This window comes from Poecile atricapillus, chromosome 18, assembly GCF_030490865.1.
Source record: "Poecile atricapillus isolate bPoeAtr1 chromosome 18, bPoeAtr1.hap1, whole genome shotgun sequence".
NCBI lineage: Eukaryota > Metazoa > Chordata > Aves > Passeriformes > Paridae > Poecile > Poecile atricapillus.
In genome coordinates, this window is record NC_081266.1 from 9,694,146 (window position 1) to 9,713,933 (window position 19,788).

Sequence of the window (19,788 nt, forward strand, 5' to 3'; positions counted from 1 at the left end):
AAAACCATTCACATTCTTATAGCTGCTTGTGAACCCCTCGCTTTTATTTTTTTTTTCAGTTCCCTGTATTTTAAAATTTAATGAAGGATTGACATGTATAATATATGTATATTTATATATACAACAAAAACAAAAATTCAAATTTTCCATTGCAGTAAGGAGTTCAGCACACCTGGAATTGAAGCTCTGTCCTATTTACAGTCATAGCTCCACTGCTGGTAAAGACTTGCTTTGTGCCTGCAAAAATAAATTTTTTATATCATCAGGTATCTTTTGGTTCTTCTTATGTTGGGTTGCTCCTGAGTGGCCATGGATCTTTTTTACAGGGAGAAGATCACCCGCTCCATAAGTTCAGAATAGCTTTGCACAGAGATGTAATTTTATTTCAAAATAAAATGGGAATTTTGTTAAAACTCTGCTCCTCCATTTTCAGGTTTGCAGACTCATTGGAATCACCAAGTTGGTACAAATGCACCTGAGGCAAACTGGCTCAAATTTTTCATTTCTGATAGTAATTTTGAATCTGTCATTAACTGTTGCTGTAAAGAAAATGATCATTTTTACTATGCCAGTCACATTAGAGTTTAGCTTGGACTTCATTGTCAGCTTATAGCTGCATTAAAATGAAAAGACAGCATTTGGACTGAATATTTAATGTTCATTTTAAAGTTTGCTTCATGTTTTGCTACCACTACAGCAGGTGGAAAACCTATCAAAATGAAAACAGTGAAACAAGCTTAATGGTTACATATTCAAATATATATGTGAAAAAAACTGATTTATTTTTTGTTTCAGAATAGATAGATAAATCTGTAACAGGCAATAAAGACTCCAGTTATCTGTTGGCAGAAAGCAAAGTCTATCAATATTCCTAGTCACCAGAAGAAATTAATGTTTTCCTCTCTACATTTTCCAAAAATTCTTTCTTTGCTTCATTCATGGAACAGAAAAGACAATTTTTGTAAAACAAAACACCTTGCTTGTATGTCTTCCAGCCTGTAGTCTGTACTAAAATCTCCACTGTATGCCTAAATTCCCATTCCTTTCCAAATTGTGAGAAAGAAAAGAAAATATTATTTTAAAACAGAGGAAATAAAAATGAAGGAAATCCAAAGAACCTTCTGTCAAGTGTCTCTCTCACTGAGCTCAAACAACCAACACCGTGATGCTGCAGCTATAGTAAGACTAAATTCAAGGATTATTTTCCCTTCTACAGTAAGAATGGTTTAAAATGTTCCAATAAATCTGAAAAAGCAGATTTATTACATGCCAAGTGCAGGATATTTTCTAAGTCCGTATGTCAGTATGCCATTCCTGGCCAAATATTGGTTTTTATAGTCCTTTTTAATGAAAGCTGCAGAGTTATAAAAAATGTGGAGTGGTTTAAAAAAGTCACTATTTCAAAAAAAACAAACCTGTTTTGAGCTATTCAAAGCATAATATCCTGGGATTCTCCAAAGTTATGAGACATGTTTGTTATAGTACGACTTTGGGATTGCCACCATACAAAACTAAGGGAACAAGAGACAATAATAACAATAACAATAATTATATCAATAATAATATCAACAATAACAATAACAATAACAATAACAATAACAATAACAATAACAATAACAATAACAATAACAATAATAATAATAATAATAATAATAATAATAATAAATTACCCATTCCATATTAGATCATTAATATAGTCCATTATTCTTGAATGGAAAAAGGAACTATTACACATCCTTAAATTAATGCCCAGAAAATATCCTGAGACACATTATTAAAGGGATGGACAGCATCTAGATTAAATTAGAGACAACAATAGTTGGTTCTTAAAACCTGAGGCAGGGATTAACATAATTATAATAATATATATAAATATATAATTAATATATATACTATATTGCACGTGTGCAAGGCAGCCATAATCCCAGATGAAACTCTTTGATAGCTGATGCAAGTTTCTTTCACAAAATGAAAAAGAATTAAGAAACAAGAAATTTTCTATCCTGGTTGAAGTTTAGAATTACAAACCTACATCCTCAAGCACGCTGCTGTGTTCTCATGTATGACAGCTTTCTTCTCTGCAAAGATTCAAGATCTACCTACACAGATCACAGATGACAGATGACAGATCAGTGCAGCAGCCCCTGGCAAGCCTACAGCTTTTTAGGTGTGCTCATCTTCACTGGCAGAAAGCAAAGGATCAAAGGTCTTTGCTTGTTCAGCTATTCATTGCTTTTTCTTAAATATATTTTGTTTATTCTTAAACACAGGTTTAGGAGCCTGAGGAAGATAAAATATTGAGTATGGTGCTGCTCATGTAATTTTACTGTTACCTGACTTCTGAGACACAACCAGCCCACCAAGGAGTTAGACTTTAACCCAAATAAATTGATCAGGCCATACTAAATCCTACACATTCAACTAAGTTGAAACTATGAGTATGTGTTCACAGTCATTCATGTTCATGGCTGGAGATTGTCACAGGGGCTCCTTTTGGCATTAATCCTCCAGTCATTCTACCTGGGCACATGGTGAACTGCCCATTTCATGTGGCTCATTTTTGTCCACCTACTCACATTTATTTCCCTTGTTTAATGTTTAATTTAGGGTTCTGTTGGGACAGGAGAGCATACTGAGGAACATATCCCACTATGGGAATTCAATGGCTGAAAGAGTCCAAGTTCCTCTAAAGGTTAAGAAAAATAAATACGCTACAAGCCACTTCTCTTGGAGTGGGGAATTGGCAGCTAAACCTCCTAGAGACTGGTATCAGTTAAAAAAGAAAAAAAAAGTTTCAATAAACATCTTTAGTTTCAGATAGAAACTGTTTCTGAAACAAGATAATCAAAGCAAAGATGAACACATTTCTTGGGGGGGGGGGGGGGGCGGTATTTGTAGAGTTTTGTGAGTTTTACCCTGCAATGAAGATACTGTTAATAGGATTTCCTCTGAGAAACTCACAGAGAAGTAAACACTCCTGTACATGCCTGGAACAGCTGTGTTGTCCTTTATGTACCATTGACTCCATTGATCTTGAAGCAAATGTCATAGATAACTTCTCTTTAGAATCAGGCATGTTCCAAGCCATCGAGTTTCCTTATGCTGTTTTTCTTGCTTTATAGCATTCAACAGATGAGAAAAAGTGAGTTTTTGTTTCCAATTCTTACGAGTTCATTAGTAAATATCTTTTACAAATCCCTGTGATTATTTTTGAGAAGAAAGCAATTGCCAGCTCACTGAAGATATTAATTTTATTTAAGAACTATATTTCACACAAGAATTCCCTTTTTCAACTCACTTTAATTACATAGTCATTAGAGACAGATATGAGAAGCGCAGCTTATTTGAAGTATTTATTATTCATTCTTGTATTGTTAATGAAGTAATGCCTGAAGCGCATCTGCAGTAAGAAGTCACCTTCTTGTTCATCAGTTTTTCAAGTCCATAAAATAAATGTGATTGCTTCAGGTACTGTATTACACAGATTTAATACCATTGCTTTCCATATTAACATCTACATGCAGATTTATTCTGTTGTTCTTTCTTCAATAATTAACATTATCTGCTAATATATTCTTGCTCAGACCAGTTCCTTTAGTAATTATCATCCAATGCTGTATGTATTCACTGAGCAGCTATAGTTTATTCTTCCTTTTTCCATCAAAAGGTCATTTTAAAGACACATCCACAACATGCCTTCTATGATCTGCAAGCCCTGCAAGAACCAAGCTGTTGTTTCAGCCCCTGGGCTGTAGTTCCATATGCCTAAATCCATTATAAAATCTGGATTTATATCAAGCCAATGAAAAACATAATTAACATTTTGGTATTTGGTGTGCAATAATTTATTTTCTGTTATCAAAGTTACATAGGCTGCCAAATGTGTGATACAGATTATGGGACAAACTGTGCTTAAAATGCAGGTTCTTTCAAAACAACCTGTTATTTCCCATGAAGTATTCATGGGAAGAAAGAGATTAAAATGCATAGGCTCGATTTTGCCTTCAGCTCTTTTCTGGCTCCTCTGTTTAAGTCCCAGTTCAACAAAGTGCTTAATTGTCTGATTAATTGCAATTATGTGACTATTTCCACTGAGAGGAGTAGTATGATATAGGTACCATGATGCTACAGTTGGTTAAATTTCATCATACAAAATGAAGGACTTGATAAAGAGGGTACAGAGAACAACAGAAATGTGCCCTTCTTTTGACTGTGGACTTTAGACCTGGCTGAAGAAAGTTGCTACAGACCAATTTCCAGTCCTTTGCTTAAATCTATTTTATAGCTTTATTTACACGATTCTGCTGCATTTTTTTCGTATTAAATATAATACAAGTTGATTCATTTTCTTTAAATTAATACTTCTAGATCCAGAAATGTTCTTAAAAGTCTAGAAGCTTTGGTAAATTAAATGCTAAGTATTTATTCTTGCTCTAGTCAGAAACACAACATTCAAGTGAAGAGCCTTGTCCATTTAAGCTCTGAGCAAGAGTGTTCAATGTCTCCTGAATTTGAAGAGGTTCTGTTGGAGGCTGAGACACAGAATGTGGGCCCTTGTTTCTGATATTTAGTTCTAAGATCCAGAAAAACACTGAATTTCATGCAATATGAAATTTATGAGCATGTTTTCATGGTGATACATGAAAACAACTGTTAAAGTTAGATAGAAAAAGCTAAAAGTGTGAGTGTGTAGATCAGAGAGTTTTCTTAAGTCACTGGGTGAAAAAGTTAGTTTAGAGTTTAAGTTAATTTAGGAAGCAGAAGGCAAGATGGAGGATTTAGAATGTTGTCTCTTTTCCTTCTTTCTTTTTCATTTTCTTCTTCTAGAGGTTTTTGGGTAATTGTATGTGATTGAATAGAAAACGCTGCAATGCAGCACACAGGTGATGGGTCATTGGGTCATTAAGAAAAATAATACACGTGTCTATTGTTAATTGGATAAGAATGAGTATAAAGATAAAATAATTGCGTAGTTCGAGGCCATTTTGTGCCTTCAAAGCCCAAAGTGAGCCACAAGGCCATTCTGTACCATCAGAAGAAAATGAGCCAGATTGCAGTGAATTGAACTTGTGCAGAAAGTCTGGAGAGACCTGCCAAGTTTTGTGATAACATCCTAATAAACACGAGAAACAAGATCCTAATGAGCTTGAGAGCTTTCTTCAAACCCAGAGAACTGAGATAAGCAGGTCTCTCCACGAGGGAGGATCCCAAAGGAGCTCAGCCCAAAGGGGACTGAGAAATCCGGGAGGAAATAAAAATACAGAAGTGCAGCAGAATCAAGAAAGAGAAAAAAGAAACAAAAAAGAAAAAGTTGCAGGTTCAGCTGTGTGCTTCAACTCATTTTTCCACTGGAGTTCCCTTACAGCTGTAGGAAAATGTTCATGTGTCCTACAGAATGAGCAGTTTGTGGGCATGAATGGAGCAAGATTAGCATCACTCCTGACATAGCAGGGAAGTAGCTGGAGAATGTTCTGGTCATTTCTTCTGCACCAGGAAGATGTAAAAGCAGTTTTTTTAAAACTTTCCATACTGCTTTTGTGGATTCAGAAGAGTGAAGTTCTGTTTCATTTCTATGAGGTAATTGACCATTGTGTATTGGGAAAGTAAATACATGAAGCAATGTGAGCTGATGAGATTCTACAAGAGTGTGGGCTACTTACTTGTTTTCAGATGACAGGGAGGAGATTAGAAATTAAATTCATAATAAGGGTGAAAAAAAAAAATTGGATTTTTGCTTGCCATGGATCTTTAGTTTAGAATTTTAGGTTGTCCAGTAGTTGGGTTTTTTTAAAGCAAGATTTATTATAAGAATTTCCTATAAAAAGGGAATTTCTGCCAATTTTCTGAAGACATAGGACCAGACTAGAAGAGGTGAAAGCATTTGTAGATTTACCCCTGCAACAGAGTAGGTAATTCCAGTGTCTGATTTCTACTGATATTGGCACAATATTTTTATAAGCAAAAAGTTGAAGTAGAAACAAAAAGAACTCAATATATTTATCATAAAATTCTGCAGTCAAAAGTGACTTTGATGCCGTCTGTTCCTGTTTCATTAAGTTCCTCATAGGCAGCATAATCCTGATAATTTCAATTCCCTAGAAGAATATTCTCTATTTCATTTGCTTCTAAAGGACCGAATTATTAACCATGTCATATTGTAAAATTGCCATCTAAAGACTTGATGATGTGCTAAGTAGAAAGGGAATTGCCAGAGGCTGTAAGCTCTGGGTCAAAGGACAGTTGTTTGTAGCTCATTAGTATGATGTGGTAAAATCTGAAATTATATTAAATGTTTGTTTAAGATGTAATTAGTGAACAATTTATGCATTTTCAAGTATTCCATGCAGAGTCTCATGTAGAATCTGTAATCTCATATCAACAGTGGCAGAAATGCTTTCTTGGGTGCATTATTTGCTTCATTCAGCAGCAGGAAAACAATTCAAAAGTCAGAATATATTGCTCAGCATGTTTGCTTCTTTTTTTTTCTTTTTTCTATTTCTCTCTTTACTCAGCTGTGCAGCCCTGACTGCCAATATATGGTTTTACAGGAGAGCTCAATTCAGTCTGTTCTGTTCCCATTCTGCCTTTTGAAGAAAATTCAAGTACAGGCTGAATTAGCCTCATGGCTTTGGGCATGTGTGGGCCAGGAGTCATTTTCCAGGCTGCTGTGACACAAGTGCTGGGTACCTCAGAGGCTCCTGCTCAGATGCACAGGCTAAAGGCTGGGTGACCTCTTTCCTCAGTCTGCTGAGAAGGAGAATAAAGTCATCACACAGAGCACTTCATCTGGACTCCTTGTTTTGATGTCAGGGAGTGTGGCATGAAATAAGAGATTGCACTTTCTCCCAGGGAAGTTGGTCTTGGTGCTGTCTCTCCCCAAGCACACACATCACCTGAGCTGCAAGCTCAATTTAGTGGTTCATCCACCCCCTTCTTCCTCCCTTTAAAGCAAGATCTGGGTGCACACCTTCACACCTAACAGCAGAACTCTTCTTCAGTGTGTCAGGTGGAAAGGATTAAGAGCCTGTGTTGGAGTCAGAGGCATAGAGAGTGTGCCCTTATCTCTGATACCTGGCTCTGACATCCAAGAAAGCACTGATTTCTTATAACATCCTGAAAACAACTGTTCAAGTTAAATAGAAAAGCTAGGGGTGTAAATGTGTCAATTAGAAAGTTTTCTTAAGTCACTGGGTGAAAAAGTTAAAGTTTGGAGTTTTAACTAGTTTAGAGAACGGAAGACAAGATGGAGAATTTAGGGTGTTATCTCTTGTCCTTCTTTCTTCTTCATCTTCTTCTTCCAGAGGTTTTTGGGTAGTAATGAGTGATTGGATAGAGAATGCCACAGTGCAGCTCACAGGTGTTGGGTCATTGGGACACTAAGAAAAATAATTTACTTGGCATTTGTTAATTGGGTAAATGGACATATAAAGAACCTTGAGCAGGATCTTTTTTGGCCATTTTGCACCTTTCTATCTTAGTGCACATAGCTCCTTGTACCCTGTGTACATGTAATGCTGATAAGAGAAGAATAAACAACCAAGTCCAAACGAGAGAAAAATCTGCCTCCTTCTCATCAACTTCAGTTCAAGGGGAGAAAGAACATAATCACGAATGCCTAACAGAGACAATCCTGTTTTCCACCAACACACCAAAAGAAAAGAGCTTGGCAAGTAGCCTGGTGAATGAGAGTACCCACATCTGAAAATGAAAGAAATGGAAGGAGGCAGAAAAAAGTCTAAGTGTGCTGGGGGAGGAAATAGTGTTTGTCCTTAGAGTACAGTAGTGCCTGTTTCTTTAAAAAGACTCAGAATACAGTAAATGAGGGGCTGATATGCTTCTATCAGACTGTTGAAATAAGGATTTTGGATAGCCAAGTGTGAATCTACATTTGTTTGGTATTAAATCCTTCTAAAATCTTTGCACAACTGATCTTGGTACTGGGATATCCAAACCCTGATCAGCCTAGTTTTTGAACCAGATTCATTCCTGCTCTGCCTGAAGAGCTAAAACCCAGGCTAAGGAGGTTCTATGCACTATGGAACTACTGCAGCTCAGCTGATTTTGGAATTCATGTTGGATCTCTGAGAGAATCCCCAGTTGTGCTGCACAGTACAACTGACATTGCTACCTCTGGGGTCACTGCAAACTGGTTGTGGCCATGAAATGCCCCATATAGGACAGGACAGACCTGCCAAACATATTTCAGGGGAAGAAAAAAGCCTATAGTTGCATCTAAAATATAAAGTGTATGTGTGTATATGTATATAGATAGATATTATAAAGCATAAAGAGCATGTGTGTGTATATATGTACACACTTTGAGATGAAATAGAGCCAATAAAATTAGAAGACCTAAAAATCTCTATTGAGATATTTTATGTATATATTTATAGTATGCTCTAATTCCCATACAGGATGCAAGTTGCAGTCGCTAATTCAATGTTTAATGCTGTATCATTGAAGATTCAGTCTATGAAATAAGGTTGTAGTGGAAGTAATATTTGAGGAATTATTGAAAAATAAATATATCTAAGCAAAATGAACCTGAGTGCACTGGGTACATCTGTATTATGCTACACATGTCAGGATAATAAAAGCTTTCCTTTGAAAGAAAATAATATAATAATTAGTTGACAGCTAAACTTTTTCCCTGGCTGCCAGATAGTTTTACAAATATGCAGTTTAAAATAGTGACTTAGCTACTGTATCTAATATAATTATAGAACATTGAAGGTTTATACACAGAATTCATTGGTATCTGCATACTTTTTTAAAAAACAGCAAATACTGTGTTTTTCAGTATTACAGCCTTGGAAAATGCTATCTGATCACTTAAAAACTTGGACAAAAAACAGTTTTGATTACAGGTCACTGTAAATATCTCTAAAAGTGGAGTTATTATGTATAAACTTGCTATTACTCATGATAAAAATCTATCCCACATTAAATCTATCCTGCTCTCATACTTAATCTGTTCCTACAAAGACAGTATTTATACACATCAGGATTGCTTTAAACATAATATTTGATTTAAATTTTGTTATTTATATACAAAGAATATTGAAATGCCTGAGTTGTGTCAAATCAAGTGAAATATCACTGAGAGTAAATGTTGCTAAAAGCTTTCAGACTTAGTAAAGGCTTGTGTATGAAATGAGTTTTGTAGCTTTGGCAATGCCCATGTAGAAACCTAGACAAAAGGTATGTAACTATTTATTGAAGACATGTTTATCCTGCATAAAACATTATAATAATAATATATAATAATATATTATAGAATACAATAAAAAGTCCTGAAAACAAACATTACTTGTACCACTATATTCCTGTACCCTGCATCCATCCTATGGGAAGCCCCATCCTAATGAATTGCTGCAATGCTGCAGAAGCACCTGCAATTAAATACACAGAGCAGCCAATACAATTTGGCTTCTTGAGCAAGGGCAAATGTTGGAGTCTGAGATACAGACTGTGTGCCCTTGCTTTTAATATTTAGTTCCAGGATTCAAAGAAACACTGAATTTCATATAATATGAAATTCATGTGCATGTTTTCATGGTGATACATGAAAACAAATGTTAAAGTTAAATAGGAAATGTGTAAATGTGTAGATTAGAAAGTTTCTTAAATCACTGGGTGAAAAAGTAGTTTAGAGAACAGGAGACAAGATGGAGGATTTAGGGTGTTGTCTCTTGTCCTTCTTCTTTCTCCTTCATGTTCCTCTCCTAGGGGTTTTTGGGTAGTAGTAAGTGATTGGGTAGAAAATGTCACAGTGCAGCACACAGGTGTTGGGTCATTGGGTCACTAAGAAAAATAGCTTAGTTGGCATCTGTTAATTGGGTAAATAGACATATAAAAGACCTTGAAGAAGATCTTTGTTAGCCATTTTACCCCTTTTCTATCATAGTGCACATAGCTCCTTGTACCTTGTAATGCTGATAAGAAAAAATAAACAACTGAGACCGAACGAGAGAAAAAACCGCCTCCCTCTCATCAATCTTCAGTTCAAAGGGAAAAAGAACCCAAATCTAAAAGTCCCTAAACAGACAAATGGCTCCCAAACTTGGGGCTCTTTAAACTGAATGCTCCTGTTCAGAAAAAACAAACAAACAAAAAAAAAAAGAGAGAAGAAGAGAAGACAGCGAAAAGCTGGAAAAAAGGAGAAGACAGCGGAAAGCTGGAAAACCCCCTGGAAAGGGGAAAAAGAAGATCTCGGTAATCCCGGTGCTGGTGAGAGCGGACAAGCCAAGCCAGACGTCTGTGAGCTGTGAAACGGATCACGGATAGAGGAGCTGAGACAAAGCTGACCCTGAGGTCAGGTAAGCCGTCAAAAGGGAGCAAAAATATGAAAAACATGTCCAAACCTGAGGGGGAGGTTTTGGCTACCTTGGAAGCTATGGTAAAGGAGCACCCGCTCTCTGTATCCACGGATGAGTTTAAAAGCCTTATATCCTGGGTACGAGTAGAATTCCCTAATGTGAATTCAAAGAATATTTTTACTCCAAGCCTGTGAGAGAAGATAAACGTAACAGTATATGAAAAAACCACTCTTGGAGACAAGGTAGCAGCTGAACTTCTAACAGCTTCTGCAGTGACTTATGAAGTCATCGCCTGTAAATAGGAGTTTGAAACTCAGGCAAAGGACACTATGGGTCCAGAAAAACAGAAGGGTTTGTTTCAGCCAGATCCGGAATGCTTATTACTGCACGCTGAAAAGTCTGTATTAGACTTCCTGAAATCTACCTCAGGAATGTCTAAGCCTGTTGAAAGCCCAGAGAAACAACTATACAGAGACGAGGAGGCGATTCAAAAATGCGGGCAGAATTTGCAAAAAGAGGTCTTAGAGCTTTTGCAAGAGTGTCTCAGTTCTCTTGGAGCTGTTCCAGCAGCCGGTATGCTGGTGCCGGCAGAAGAGGGAGGGGAAACTTCCTTGGCCGCCTGTGTGCCAGCAGCCGAGTCCCTTTCCGGCCCTAGGGGGGTGGAGGGGACAGCCCTGTCCCCCCTGGGAGGGTACGGGAGGGTTCGGCCCGACCCAGAGCGGTCCGGGACCTCCACGGGCACAGCGGCGCCTGCGCCCCGCCTTCCAGGGGTGGGCTTGGAGCCACAGCTGTCAGTCAACGTGACGTCAGCAGTGACGCAACCACAGCCGCAGCTCCAGACCCCGCCTGCGGCACCGCCCCCAGGCCAGCCCTCATCAGGGGCGCCCATGACGTCACAGGGAGGCGTGGTCCCGTCCCTCCATGCCCAGCCCGGAGCCGGGGCACAGGCGGGTGGAGAAACCGAGCCTTGGCCTGCACCGAGCACTGCGGCGGCACTTTTAAAATTGAATTCGCTTTGCAATACAGCTGCGGCAGAGCAACAACATCTTGAAAAAACAACAGCTTCACAACCGCAGATAGTTTTACTGGACACCACACAAAGCCAGGAGTCTTTTGAGCACAGCCGTGCTAACGCACAGTCCTTTCAATCTACAAATCCTCCCACAGACATGGACACAGGGTTACGAGACATATCAGTACAAAGTCCAACATCTCTGGAATGGTTTCAGAAAAATAGCCGAAAAGCAAAAATCAAAAGCATTGTAAGATGCATTGCTAGCTGGTCTGCAAATTAGAGCAGTCACAAGCTTCAGAAAGAAGCCCTTATTGAAGTGCCTTCAAAAATGGATCAAAAAGTTTAAAAATGTTGCATAATAGAATGCATATGGATGTTGTATTTCTTATGATATCTGTTGATTTTGTTTTTACAGAATAACGTAGAAAAACATGATATTTATACATCCCAAGAAATTTAAAAGATTTTTCTTCAGATTCAGTATTCTCAATACATGAAGGTTTTGAAAATGTTATCTTCTCTATATATCTACTGATAATGTAGTATTGTATGATATAGAGTGATCAAGCAGTATTACTGAAATTACAGTTAATTTCTGCAAGATGCATTTCTTTAAAATTAAGTTGAAAAATCATATGATTAATCCTACAGAAAAAGGATTTAATGACAGGTTTCTTTCATTTTTAACATTTCATTTGAATAAGTGTATTGTAGATTTAGTTCAATACAGTTTTCAGTAATCTGAAAGTCATATTAACCATACAATACCCATTTGCTTGGTATTTTTTTTTTACAGTTTTAATAAAGAAATTTTAATGTGAGTCTTTTTGTTATAATAAAAAACCTGTATAACAGCATATATACCAATTTAGATTTTAGTTAAAAAAGTTAATGTTTCTGAAAAATACTGCAAAAGCTAAATTGCAAATTATCAAATCTGTAGTGTTGTATTTTTTCTCTAGTAAAACTGCATTCTAAAAATCCTAACAAATTTAAGCATATACCAAGCAAATTCTTGTTACAAATGGTATTTTTAATAACATCTACAGTTATTATAAGTTATTCTCAAAACCAGATAGCATAGAATGGTGATAAATTTGTTGCATCCCTATAATCTCTATAGTGAATCAATATTCCCGTTATATTGTGTTCAAAGAAGTGTATACCAAACTTTTAATTGCCTTTTTTTATAGTAACAGAGTAAGATTAAGTTGTATTTTCATCTAATATAGATTGTGTTAATAAGATTAATCAAAGTTAAATTTCACTATGTTTAAGTTTAAGTGTTTTTTACTTAAGTTATAACTTTAGTACTTTTTAATTTTAGGTTTTATTACTTCCTTTTATCATAATTAATTTCTAACAGGTTTAAATTTAAATTGCTTCATGTCTTATTGAAGACATTTGTTTAAACTACATAGTTATTTTCCTATAAAGATGAAGATAATTACAAATATTTTTAATTTATTATCCTGATTTCCTCAGACATTCACTGATGACATATTCATTCTATAATGTAAATTTATAGATTTCTATGATGAGCATTATCTATGGAGTGTCATTGTGTTTGCAGCCGGCGTTGTGCATATTTTGATGTGTCTTTGTGTAATTACCTTTTAAACACGTGTCATTTGAGATTTTTTTGTTTTCTCACTACAGATGCATCTTGGTAAATAAGTTATGCAGCTGCTCTATACAGAGTTTTTTTGTCTTGGTTTTTACTCTTTTCCTTGTTTAAAAATATTTGCATTTGCCTAATCCAATGTATCTTTATTATTTTAGTTTCCAAAATTCTAAGAAAATGTATCATGGTTGAAAGTCAAGGGTTAAGAAAGAAACTTCAGATTGAATTGACTACTGAATGGTTTAATTAGTCAATTGCCTAAGACATCTGATCATTGTTTTATACAAATGCTTTTTAAAAGTTTGCTGTGTTTTAAGCATCTTATAGTTGTTATTTTTAAACCCCTTGCTTTGAAAATGAGTTAGGAGACATCTTTCCAGATGAAGCCTAAGGCTCTGGCCAAGCCTTGACTTTACCTGGATGGGGAATTTACCAATAAACCCAGAAGTTTTCTGCATCAAAACAATATTCAGGTCAATTTGACTTAGCAATTAGTGACTTAATATAGCAGCTGGATTTTACAGTGAGCTTGGAAAATTGTTATCCGGACATGATTTTCCAATCTTCCATTGATTTATCAGCTGTGGCAGACTCTGGGATGAGAGTATATATTTAGTACATTCAGCAATTCATACTATAGATTATTTAGATAAATTTAATCTCGCATAATATTAATTATGCATCTTCTTAATAAGTTTTTGATTTCTGTAAAAGTGTTAATTCCTATGTGTATACATGTGCAAGTGTTTTAATTTGATGGTTTTTCATTTTCATAACAAAAAAACAAATACCTTACTTAATTATATAAAGAAAAAGGGGGGGACCAAGGCTATGCCTCGGAAGTATAAAAACCTTATATATCTTAAATTTTTGAAAAAAGTATAAAGATCTTATATCTATTGCAAATAATTCTTAAACAGTCCTTTTTAGACAAGTCTTTTACAAAGCCAATTCCATCAATTACCAGGTATTGTTCTAACAAGTACTCAAGCAAAGTTAAGAGAGAATTCTTTGCGTCTAGTCAAAGGTTCAAAAACAAGATTAAAAAATTCATTTCAATTAATAATTTGGAGGAAAGTCTATGTTTGTGTATTCACAGGTTTAAAGCAGAAGTAACTTCCTAGAGAAGAACATGGAAACTCATCAGCTGCAGAGACAAGCAGACAGCCTAAAGAGCAGAAGAGCGAGCATGCTGATGTGAACTGTATCAAAACCACAGTTGACAGCAGAACAGCTTGAATCCAACATGCAAGAACAATGGACTTTGGGTTTCAAGTGAAAAAGTGGGAAAATTAATATTGTAAAGCCTCATTTGTTAAAACATGAGTGAAAGAAAAATAACCTTTCTTGAAAAGTAATCCAAGAAAAGATTTAGGTTGATTTTTTTTTAATTTTTTTTTAAAAAAGAGAGGGGCAGATGTTGGAGTCTGAGATACAGACTGTGTGCCCTTGCTTTTAATATTTAGTTCCAGGATTCAAAGAAACACTGAATTTCATATAATATGAAATTCATGTGCATGTTTTCATGGTGATACATGAAAACAAATGTTAAAGTTAAATAGGAAATGTGTAAATGTGTAGATTAGAAAGTTTCTTAAATCACTGGGTGAAAAAGTAGTTTAGAGAACAGGAGACAAGATGGAGGATTTAGGGTGTTGTCTCTTGTCCTTCTTCTTTCTCCTTCATGTTCCTCTCCTAGGGGTTTTTGGGTAGTAGTAAGTGATTGGGTAGAAAATGTCACAGTGCAGCACACAGGTGTTGGGTCATTGGGTCACTAAGAAAAATAGCTTAGTTGGCATCTGTTAATTGGGTAAATAGACATATAAAAGACCTTGAAGAAGATCTTTGTTAGCCATTTTACCCCTTTTCTATCATAGTGCACATAGCTCCTTGTACCTTGTAATGCTGATAAGAAAAAATAAACAACTGAGACCGAACGAGAGAAAAAACCGCCTCCCTCTCATCAATCTTCAGTTCAAAGGGAAAAAGAACCCAAATCTAAAAGTCCCTAAACAGACAGGCAAACAGCTTCAGGAGAATCAGTTTCCACCCATGAGGGGAATAAAATTGTGCCAGGTCATAGCTCAGTCTTAGGTGGGAGAGGAATGAAGCCTGCCCAGATGGACGAGGTGGAGTTCATAGTGGAGAACTTAATGGTCACAGTCCCACAAGTGCTGGCCAGGGGGGAGGTCTTCAGACACTCCACCAATACTGAGCAGATTGTTTCCAGCTTTAGGAAGAATATCCCCTGAAATTGCATCTACATGACACTGAGCAGGCAGAAAACCTCTCCTTTTTTTTCTTTTTGGTACTCCTTTGACAGCGAGCTGCACAGCCTAGAGAAGCGGGAATTAAGTGAATTATGGTGCACAGGGGTAAAAAGCTTGTGAAGGATAAAAGAGGGATGACTAGAGACCAGAAGTTAAAACAAGGGGAGATGGAAAAGGACTGGAAGAAAATGGATTTTGTAGAAGCAGACTTGCCCATAGCTCTGGAAGAGTACTCTGCATTTTGCTGTGGTTCAGCTTTGAATTTATTCTGCTGATTCTATATAATTCTAAAATTCAATTCATAATAACCTCCTATTCACTATAACCACCTTTCTTATGGGTATCTCCTTGTGTCAATACTATCTCCATATGTCAATTTGCTATGACATTTTCCTTGGTTTATCAAAGCGACAGACATTGCACTCTGCTTCAAAATGATCTACTCTTATGAATAAAGAAATACCGATATTTTCCAAGGTTTCAGAATTCTTGTTTTGATCCATTGCTCTTTAAAAATTGTGTCTAAATTTTCTATTCAACGAAAAATATGTTGAAAGCAAAGCAGTGAGATGTTTACCTTTATGTATTTCTACTTTCTGATACACTCTTTAACTGCTCAATCACACATTAGTTATTTTCTGCTTGCTTGGCTGGTGTGTTGCTTAGCTTGGTTTGCACAAATGTTCTCTTTTTTCATTAACTTATTTCATTCACATGGATGAATTTGGGATACAGTTTACACTTTCTCTTCCTTTTGACATGTTAAGAAAAAGAAGAAATAACTTCGTTTTGAGGTGGGCCACTTTTAAAATAGATTAAAGAGATTGTTATTGCTGTACAGCACAACAGAATAGCACAACTTCGCATCTCTGACTTCATCAGCAGACTATCCACCCCAATTCACTACATGTGACTGTTTATGTCGTTGTGTATTTGAATGGTCACTGCAAATTTTCATTTCTGTCATCAATTAAATGGAATATTGCAGATGGAAAAGAAATGAAGTTAAACCACTAGACTTTCAGAAGCTCACACTCTCAGCTTTTAAGTTATTGGATGTTGGTTTCCAGTCTCAAGAAGATGGACTATGTTTCAGGAAATCGATTTTGTTCTCATTTAAGCCAAAGGACCTTGCTATTGCTGCATATCCTGCTCCTTCTTCAGAAAGATTTATTACAAAAGATGTAGAAATTCTGATGAGTTTCCCTGAAAATCTAGATTATTTGAAGGCAAACTCTGTAGTGTATAACCTCACTGTTGTGCCAGTGTCTTATCACAGAAATCCCTAAATGTTGCTGCATGTCTCCTCTGTATTAGTGGGGTCTGTATTAGGGCATTCACAGAATTGTGGAATCTTCTGCTGTACTGACTGTGGCTTTGGCTAAACTAGAAAAATCTATATTCCCTCTAGAGATTAAAATCTAAAACCTGTAAAGACTGAAACATCTATTTTACACAGTGTTAAAAACCACACATAAACTTCACAGATTGTTAGGTCATGCACTACAGCAGAGAAGCAATAAGTTCCCTCTTCTCTTTTAAACAGGTGAGCTAAGTAAAACAAATTTTATCACCACTATATGCCTTGCTATGCTGCCAAATATATCCATTTAGGGACATGGAGGGAAGGAACTAGAGGTGAAGCTACACTCTTTACACAGAATAGCACGGAGGCAAAAGTTATCACAAAGAAAGCAGGGGTGCAGCCCCTGGCCCCAGGTCATGCTCTGAATTGCTGTGAAGCTCACTCTGAACTGATCAGCAAGCTGCACATGTCCACCCTGTGCACCTCTCCTGCTTTGCCAGCTCCTAAAGGGGGAAGCAAATGCATGAACTCTGACCCCAGCATCGCTTTCTGCTGCTGTTTCTCTGCCCAGAAAGTAAACAAGGAGTAGGAGTGCTCACAGAACCTGTCCATGGGATTTGATTATATACTGGAGGTACAGCTGAGAAGTCTCCATTACTGTTTGGGAAAGGTCAGCAGTAATCAAAGCTCAGAACTCTTAAGGTAGGAATATATTAAAATTTTTCCTCCCCTTTTCCCTCCCCTTTTCCTTCCCTTCTTTCCTCATACTGGATACAGCCTATAACCACAACCTCTTCTACAGTTCATTATTTCATCTCCTTCATAAAGGTATTCTGCTGTGGGCATTTCTACTGCACTATAATTATTATTACACTGGCAATCTGACTTTCTCTTTTTTTTTTTTTCACTTTTATTTTTACCTCATAGTGTTACTGGAAATGTTTTATCTTCTGCTGGTTTACATGATCTTTTCAGCAGTGGTCAACAACACGGAAGAACTTTTTCCCTGGGATAGCTGAACTGGTAAAACTTTTCTTCACCACCACATAAACAGCACTGAACAACTCTTGTTAAAAAAATAATATATCCTTTCTTCTGCTTGTTTTTCTGTTGCAGCAGGCAATCTTTGTAAGTGGTGCTAGACACAAACTCTGTCTGTCATCGAGAAGAAATCAAGCACATCCCTTTCCTTGCAAACCTTCTCCTTTCCTCACATTAGCACAGGGACACACAGATGGTAACAATTGCATTGTCCCATCTCCTACCACACACATTAGGGCATTTATCTGACGAGTCTTGTGGCTCCTTGGCAGGCAGGTTAACACACCCAGGAGGGTTTGCACAACTCCTCGAGCAGGGTGGCCATGTGGCCTCTGCTGCAGCTTGTCGTGAAGCACCAGCAGCCTTTGGGCCTCTGGCGTGCTGCTGCTCACTCCTGCTTTTGATTGAGCAGGGTTGCTTCATTTGTCAGAGCTTTTGCAATCCCCTCTGCAGTTGTCTTTGTTACAGGCTCTGTTTAAAAGCCCTCCCCCTGCTCTTGCTGAAGAATTCTGGTTTTCTTTTTTTCATTTCAAAGATTCAGGATTACTTAATTTCTTTCTGTTCCAGAGAGCTCCTGGTTTTCTTTCAAGCTTTTCCCAGCAGCCTGATCTCACAGAGATTTTTCTTACTCTCTTCCTAGTACGACAGTAGTATCCTTTCTTTTTTGCTTCAAGATGTTTTAAGAATAATGGCAAAGCTTGGATGTTAACCTCTTCAAGCTGCAAGGCTGACACATGCCTCCTTGACCTCTCGAAAACCTGAAAAATTAAAAGAGTTACATGTTTAACGATGTCAGTAGCTTGGTTGATGAAATTACCATGAGCATACTGAAATGTCATGAAGAAAGCAAAACAAACAGGGCTTATCTGGAGAAATAAAGCAGCTGATCTAGCAGAGCAGCAGAGATTTCAGTCCAGAAAATGAAATCATCAGCTCTGGGAAGCAAAAATGGAACGCCAGGAGCCAGTTGTAACGGAAGGCTGAGTACAAGAGAGAGAAGAATGGTGTCAGATGGGCATTAAACATAGAAAATGAGTGGGCAGGGAGGAAAAAAAAGAAGTGATAGTCAGAACAGACTGGAGGGAGGGAAGCCTCGTTATTCACAGCACGAATCTGGGTCCTCTGGGGACCAGCTGGAGGAGCAGAGTTCTGCAGAAATTATCACAAGAGAGGACAGGTGCGCAGCCAGCCTTGGAGAGAAGATGCAGCCTTCGGGGAAAGGCAGGCGCAGGGGACAGGTCACCCTGTCACAGCTTTTACCTGTTTCTGTCCTCTGGAGAAGGAGCAGAAGTGTAAATGGAGGAAGAGAGTGGATGAGTTAAAGGGGAACGCCAGGAAATGCAAAGATAAGGAGGAGGAAGTAGGGTTCAAGGTGGAATATGGGGAGCGCCATTTCAGAGGAAGATAAAGAAGAAGTTGAGAAAGGAAAGCAAAATGGGAAGGTAAAAGCTGGTGGGAGCAGCAGAAGAAGGTAGAAAGGAAATAGAATCAGAAAATCATACAATTGTTTAGATTGGGAAAGACAAGATATTCTCCATATGCAGAAATCTGTATAAAAAATTTGAGATGAAAGTTCCTCAGTACAGAAAATATAATTTCAGAAAATTAAAAGCATAAAGATTAAAGGCAACTACTACAAATCAAGCTGGCTTAACCTTTGCTACAAGCTGGGACAAATGGAAATAGCTGGGGAAAAAAAGAGATGCATTAACAGCAATATTTAACCAGGGAATTACAGCCTGTGTGTGATGTGTGAACCACAAAGTGTTTAATGAAAGATAACCTTGTTTTCAGCTAATACAACCCTGCCACACAGGGCTCCTGCTTCCCCTGGAGAAGAGAAATCCACAAAAATAAAAATGAAGATTGGAAACCATTTGAATGACAATAGGATATGAGAAAATAAAATGTATGACAGAACTATACAAGCATAAAACCAAGCACAGATGAGCAGCTGAGATTATGGCAAGACAAATGACAGTGGGTTTCTGGCTATAACAAAGTGACCCATTGCCTTAGAGGCTGGAACACTCCCCAGTTCAGCAACTGCTGTCAGTGATACTTGGTGACAGAAACTGGCTCAGTGGAACATTTTTAGTTTCTCCTTCACAAGTTCTTTCCTCTCTTGTATGTTTATTACTTATATATATATATATATATATATATACATTTGCATGTGTCCCTTTTTTTCTATGAGAAATGCCTTTTTTATC